The sequence below is a fragment of the Hippocampus comes genome, unplaced genomic scaffold (assembly GCF_001891065.2).
Source record: "Hippocampus comes isolate QL1 unplaced genomic scaffold, H_comes_QL1_v1.1 scaffold39, whole genome shotgun sequence".
Classification (NCBI taxonomy): Eukaryota; Metazoa; Chordata; class Actinopteri; order Syngnathiformes; family Syngnathidae; genus Hippocampus; species Hippocampus comes.
The window spans coordinates 2,078,916-2,086,544 of NW_017842054.1; the positions used below are offsets into that span (position 1 = coordinate 2,078,916).

Sequence of the window (7,629 nt, forward strand, 5' to 3'; positions counted from 1 at the left end):
CCATGACGGCGGCGGCGACGCACCCGATGCCCATGATGGAGACGTACGACGGCGTCAGGGTCTGCAGCACCAGGGGAAGAACCAGCGCCGCCTCGTCACGTTCATAAGGGGACGGAGAACCGTATGATGTCGCGTTCCAGTCTGAACACAAAACGTGCACGGGCCTGTCAAACGGCACCTCACTTTCAACTTCAACGGTCCCTCCATCCGTTTCAACAGCGCTTATCCTGAACAGGAGAGCCTATCCCAGCTGACTATGGGTGAAAGGCGGACGACACCCGAAACTGGTCGCCAGTCAGTGACAGAGCACATATGGAGACAAAAAAAACATCCATACCCCCATTCACACAGTCACTCAATGGGAAGTGAGAAACGGTCCCACGCTGCATGAACGCAAGTCACGCAAATGGACCGCTGCACTTCATACCAACATGAACCTTACAATTCCCAGTTAATTTAATTTGGAGTGTCTGCTGACTCAGCAGCCAGTGGTCAACATGGGCCTGGCGGCGTCGGGGGTGTTCTCCGCACCCGCAGGGTCCTGGGTGGGGGTGGGCTTCTGGAAAACGTGCAAAACGTCTAACCTGAATGCCTTTCATTTGAACGTAACATTCGAAGCTCGCGTTATTTTAATTTTTTCAAATTTCAAATCGGTGCCTTGGCTCAATCATGGTTGGGAATCGCTGGTATAAAGCATTGACACGGACATAGACCTTTCATGCTGACCAATGCACCCCTTTCACACACACTCCTTTCACACTTACACTAACCTATAACACTTTCACACTGAAATATAACATTTGCACAGTGATATATCACGTTCACACAAACGATACACCTTTCACACTGATTTCTAATCCTAACGTGTACGCCTTTCCTTTCACAGAAAACACTGAAATAATAACCATTCACACTGACATACAGCAGACCCTCTGACACTCACCTTTGCCCCTTTTACACAGACGTATGCAGTGACGCATATAGACCTTCCCAACTTTATATGACAAACAGTAGAAATGGAGTGCTTCGTCGCCACAGCCCGTCTATGCATCCCAAGGTTTCAAGGCGCTCTCACCTGTGGATGCCCCCACGGCCCCCAGCAGCACCGGGGGGATGCAGAAGACTATGAAGACGGCGGCGGAGATGAAGCAAACGCGCTTGGCGGTGGACGGGGACGACGTAGACAGCGTCCTCTGGTGGAAGGACTGATATCCCAGACTGCCGAAAGACTGAGAGGGAACAGAGGCCGACCCCCACCACACACCTCAGGACTTGCATGCCCTGACGAAGGGCGTGTTACTCACTCATTGTGTGTGTGTGTGTGTGTGTGTGTGTGTGTGTGTGTGTGTGTGTCTGTGTGTGTGTGTGTGTGTGTGTGTGTGTGTGTGTGTGTGTGTGTGTGTGTGTGTGTGTGTGTGTGTATGCGTGTGTGTTCGTCCCCGTGCGAGTGCCTCAACTCCCTCACCCACAAGAAGTAGCTATCCATGAGGATCCATATGTTGCTGATGTTCCAGTCGCCAATCCAGGGCGGGTGCAGCGTGTTGTTCATCATCGTGGAACCGATGGGCGCCACGTGAGGATTGGACACCGCGAACGGAACGCACAGCCACTATACGAACGTACACACAGGCACACACACACACACACACACACACACATATGCACACACATACGCAAAGAGTGAATGAGCGGTCAGTTTATGAGTGAGTGAGGAAGGTGACGGGGTGTTTGCGACCAGGCTGAAGAAGATGAGGAGCAGCTGGATGACGTCGGTGTAGGCCACCGAGTAGAGGCCGCCCAACAGCGTGTACGTGATGGCCACGCAAGCCGAGATCCAGATGCACACGCTGAACGACATGTCCAGGACCACGCTCATGGTCCCGCCTGAAAGCACGCACACACACCACACAAGATTTTACTACGGGGAGTAGTGTGTGCCAGTGCGTAAGTTTTTCGGTGGGTTTATGTGAGAAGTAACGTATGTGCCAATGTGTATGCGTGGCACGATGCAAGCTTGTGTGAGTGCATGCGTTGCGTGCGCATCACCCAGGCCGATGAGGGTGCCGGGCACCCAGAAGATGTCGAGGAAGAGCGAGGTGCAGCTGAAGACGGCCGTCAGGCCTTTGCCGTACTTGCGCTGGAAGGGATCCATCATGGTGACACATTGGGTTGCGCGCAGCGGCCCAGCGAACACCAGCCCGCCTGTTGGAGAGCCAACATCATCTTGGCAATCAGCCGGTGGGAAATATCACACGTTTCTTACACGCACATTATCCTCTCACATGGCCCTTTCACAACCGCTGTGCTGAAGAAAAAGCTCTGCTGAATTGACTCCATTTTATTTTGCCAAGTGGTTGCACGAAATAAAGTTATCTGGATCCAGGTACATGTTTTAAGTAGATTCGACATCTACTCCAAAAATCTATCTGCAAAGGTGATTCTATTCGATGCAGCCAGTTGACAAAATAAAATGGAGTCAGTTTATACCTGGGAAGTCTGAAAAGGTCTGACTGAAAAGTTTTAGCTTTCCCTTTTTGTTTCAGGGGGAAGCTTAGACGAATTGAACCTCTTTCATGCCGTGGTGCATTGAGATACAAATTGATTTTTTTTTTTTTTTTTATGGCCATGCTCGCAACACAATGTCAACCACCTGCCCCGAAAAACTAATTTTTGTACTTTTTTTGTTTTTCCACAAGGAGAATAGCACTTGATTATACTTAACAACATGAAATAGTACACGAATAATTCAATGTGGTTCTCGTGGTTGCTCCTTCTCCTGCTGTGTGCCACATGGCCTCCGGGCAGCAGACTGGGAGGATCGCGCAGCCATGCAGACCACAAAAAAGAAGAATGCACAACGACTGTGACTCAGTAATCTATTCCAATATCAGTCTGCCTTTTTGCATCGGATGTAACCTGCACCTCTGAGTATGTTGCCGTGTCCTTTATCTTCAAATATTCAGGAGTGTCAATACTTTTCGCGAGCCTGTCTATGGTCTAAGCCGGCAACATGGCTCAGTGGTAGAGTGGTCTTGACACAACCCCAGGATTGGTGATTCAATCACCGGTCATTGCGACCAGTTTGAAGTGCAGAGACTGACAGCCCAGTTTCTCCTAATGCTGCAACATTCAACAGGAAGTGAATGAGGTAAAAGTGTGAAGCTACTGTGAGTAATCCAGGTAGAAAAAGCGCCGTACGAGTCGATTATGTGTTGCAATGCTAGCACACTTAATTTATGTGCTTGTTTCAAACCGTCAATATGTAATTTTCTGTTTAGCTGGAAAGCAAAAAACAGCAAATATTACCTGCCAAACTGCCACATGGACTGAGAGAAGTTGCGTTCACTGCCACCGTACAATGCCTGTATCTCCAATTTTTGCTCACAAGTCAAAGGAAAAAAATTATCTCGTATGATGTCGCATATCTCAAAACCTGTTGTGAGTCACTTTTCTCTCAAAGCACCACTGCATAGCCCTTTTACATTGGTTAGATTAGCTAAGTGCAATACAAATTATAATCATCATTATTATTATTTTTTATTTTTTAATATGAATATATATTTACACAATGATTTTTTATTTTTATTTTTTACCAATAATAAAGGTGCGGGGAGCCCCACCACACCAAGAAAAATAAAAAAAGATGGAAAGTGTGCGTGGAAAGGTGCTCACCTGTCATGGTGAAGACCCCCACCAGTAGGCTGATGCTACGGTTGCCAAGCAACGACATCTCCAGAATGCCGCTCACCTGCTTGCGCTTCAACCTCCTGGACCTGACTGACGCCCAGATCCCGATGCCGAGGACCAGTGCGTAGAAGAACACCATGGAGATGATGCCCGGAATGTTGGCGGCCATCTCGGACTGAAAGACACCCCTCTGCAAAAAAAAAAAAAAAAAAAAACATTTTAAATGGCGTGGACGTTTCTTCTGGTCATCCAAACTTTTGCTGCCACCAACAAATATATTCGTCAAGTTGTTTTTTTTTTTCAACGGAGGGTGTGGAAGAGTGTCCCGATATAGATTTCAGCCTCATAACTTTTCATCAATTCAAAATAAAAATGAGAACGAATCATTCACAAATGTAATTTCAAAACACTGAAATGGGGGCAAGCAGCTTGCTCGACGGTGCTGGTGGCACCTCTCAAAATATTTCCACCAGGGGTAAGGAGCACAAATCAAAGCGAACTAATCGGAGTAAAAGAAGAAAACGTGTTCTTGTGATTGGCTCGTTTCAAACTGGGAGCGCCATTCCGTTTCCTTGACTGCTGTTGTCATGTTCCGATGGATGCGAGCGTTCTTGTGTGACGTTGGCCTAATTTTGCGGACTTTTCTTCCACATTTCTCTTCGGATATATCCTTCTGCTCTATAATGTGTCAAGGCGATGTACCAGGTGAGTGTGAAAACTTTCGAGACGCTGTCGTCTTTTTGCGTCGATAAAATGGTTAAAAAAGTAAGTTAGCTTTTAGCCGCGTCAGAGAGGACATTAGCAGAGAGTTCAGGCAGATCTTCGCAGACATGCAGAACGACTTCACGTGAGACTTTGTTGGCTAATGCTGGGCGGGGTGGGAACGTCCTCGCATCCTTCTGTTTGTCTGGACGTGAGCCTGGCGAGAAACAGGGTGGGCGGCCCCATCTTCCAAGGACGTCGAGGTCAAGGCGGTCTTGCTCTTTGCCCTTCGCAGGGAGCGGCTGGCCAGGGAGACGCAACTCCTGGAGGAGCGAGCGGAGAAACGTCTGGAGATATTCAAGATGATGACCAACAAGATGTCCGCCTGCAGAGAGGCTGAGGACGACGAGGCGAGGTGTCGAGGGGAGCTACAAATATCGCTTCACTGCCTTCCTACACCACTGAAATGGAATCGTGAGGCTGCTGACGAGAACTGGCCCAATAAGGCGGCCTGATTCTCAGCCGGGATGTCCACAAAGAATTCAACCAACACCACGGTGTTTCCCCACACATCCCTGACTCATGGATTCAAATAATTTTCGGGGGTGGGGGGGAATCACTTTTATTCTGTCGAGAGGAAATCAAGATCTACATGTCACTCCATTTCTTGAAAATAATTTCGGGGGTGGGGGGGAATCACTTTTATTCTGTCGAGAGGAAATCAAGATCTACATGTCACTCCATTTCTTGAATTTCAGTGAAAAGGAGACAGAAGTGATTGTGTTTGGTCACAGTGGCCCTTGTACATCCCACCCTGCGGACTTGGGTCCCATGGCTCCTTATCTTATGGCAACAGTCTCGAACTTGGGTCTTAAACTGGACAGTGATTTGAAATTGGACTGGCCAAATTGGTGCCGTTGTTCAATCCAGCTTCTTTCATCTTAAGTAGCTGGCTCAAGTCGAGCCTCTCCTTTCTCAAGAGCACTTTGAAAGAGTCATTCATGCCTTCATCACATTTTGGCTGAATGACTGCAATGCACTTGACTTTGGAGTCAGCCGATCCTCCATGAAGCGTCTCCAGTTGCTCCAGAATTCCGCTGCTCGCCTCTTGACCGGTACTTGTAAGAGGGAGCACATAACTCCTACTCTGGCATCCGTTCACTGGCTCCTGAAACATTTGCTCAATGTACAGCACTTCGTATACAGTGGTGGTTGTTTTGAAGTGTTTGAGAAATACGCCTGAGTTGAGTTGAGAATTGTACGTTCTCATGGAGCTATTGCCATAACTTGATTGGCAATGGGTGTGGCCCACTATTGAAAGTCCCTTGAATGAACATTTGTGGTGACAAATGTTAATTCTCATTCGATATTCAGGATCAAGAAAAATATGTCAACAGCCGCACCTTATTTAAGCCGCAGGAAGGGTCGAGTCGCAACTTGTGCAAACTTGCTTCGCAAAAATAATTTGATGACAGCAGTCATCACCGTCTTGTTTTTGCTCACAGATGGACAAAGTGAAGAAGATGCTGAGACAGCAAAACGTCGGCCACGCGAGCCAGTGCGCCGAGGCCTCGTCGCGTGACCTTCAGCTGGCCAAAGAGGAAGCGAGGAGCGCTCACGAGAACATCACGGTAACCTGCAGGGCGTTATTGATTGACTGTCAAAGGGTTCCTCGCTCCACACAACACACACACACACACACACACACACACACACACACACACACACACACACGCTTTGTAGCATCATGATTTCGCTTATGGATGAAAAAAATATCTGCACATGTAAAAGTAGGAAAGTCTAACTCTATTTATGTTTGTTTAACACCGAGAATAAGAAGGTGAACTTGCACCAGTTAAAGGCCCCCCAGTGGGTCCGAGTGTTGTCGACCTGTCGGCATTGCAACCTTCCAAGTGTTTGACTGCCGACAATGGTGGAAAAGTCTGTCCAGGTTCAGATCAACAACACGTTGGATTGGCAAGCGTCAGCTTACCTTGTGCTGCAAAAGACTGACGGCAGATGTTTGCTGCTCACGTCTTTTTATTCAACAAAACCGTCCACGTTGCTGAGTAGAACCTTTAGATGAGAGTGTCTGTCCTTCAGACGTCACTTGACTGCCTTTGAACCATGCCAAGCTTCTCCGTGCCAATTGTCGCATGTCTCCACCCCTTGTCAGCCATGCGATGCGATGACAGGTGAAGAGCTTTTAACCCTTGACCGGACTGAGAGCGCTACCTGGCCGGGGAGGCTGAGCTGGTGAGCTGCCCTGGTCTTACATTGGCATGGTCGAGAGTCGTCATGTAATATTCCTTGCATTCCTTTGGGTGTTTGTCAGGTTTACAATATAAATTGACAAATATCCATTTATAGAAAGGAAGAGAGGAGACGTCTCTTTGTTGTTTTTGTTTGCGAGGAGAGTAGGAAGAAGGCTGCGCACATCTCTCCCTGCTGTCCTAAAGCAGCCCCTCCCCATGCCCTCTTTTTTTATCTGCTCATGAGGTCCCGAGGTTACATGAAGGTGAGGCCACGAAGCGGAAGTTTGGGGTCTCAGCAAACTGTCCACACCTGAGCTTTCACTCCAAAGTGCATAATGTTGACATTTTCATCACATCCTCAGCAAGTGCATAAGCCTGATTATCACTTTTAATACGTCAAGTCAGCATGAGAAATGCAGAAGGGTCGCCTCGGTTGGTTTCCTCTGATCGTCAACTGTCGGCTCTTTGGAGCCATGTAGAGTTGAGCATGTTTCGCGCAGTAATATAAATGCAGAATTAAACATAATAAATCACGTTGAAAATAACTGTTTCTAAAGTTTCCTCCATCAGTATTGTTTCAGCCCCCCCCCCCACCCCCCCAAAAAAAAACAAAAACGTTTGCCTAAAATGAATTTTCAGCTTACTATTGCATCGCTGCCACCGACTGGTATTTTCCTTCCACTGTCATGTGAAATGCCGCTGGCTGGACGTTGTGAAGTTGCTGAATTTTGCCTGTATTCCCCCCACGCCCCCCCCCCAAAAAAAAAAATATATCTATATATATATATATATTTGTTTTGCTCGACCTTTGTCACACCTTTGTCCAGGAGGCGGAGCTTGCGTTCCAAAGAGCAAATGATGGTGAACTGGAGGCAGGAGAGAGACACACTGGTCGCCGCCTTGGAGGTCCAACTTCACAAGCTTCTCGCCAGCCATGCTGACAAAGACAAAATCATCCAGCAGCTTCGTGACAACAGCGAGCGGC

The 7,629-nt window shown here is 47.9% G+C and overlaps 1 protein-coding gene and 1 long non-coding RNA gene across 2 annotated transcripts in view; one reads left to right on the top strand and one right to left on the bottom strand.

The window, feature by feature from the left end:
* LOC109510078 (uncharacterized) overlaps positions 1–7,629 on the top strand; it is a 9,469-nt gene that overhangs the window by 1,218 nt on the left and 622 nt on the right. Inside the window, exon 2 of the long non-coding RNA XR_002167057.1 lies at positions 468–538. This is a non-coding gene — a long non-coding RNA (uncharacterized LOC109510078). The remainder of the gene's footprint in view (positions 1–467; positions 539–7,629) is intronic.
* LOC109510075 (high affinity choline transporter 1-like) overlaps positions 1–7,629 on the bottom strand; it is a 28,254-nt gene that overhangs the window by 1,163 nt on the left and 19,462 nt on the right.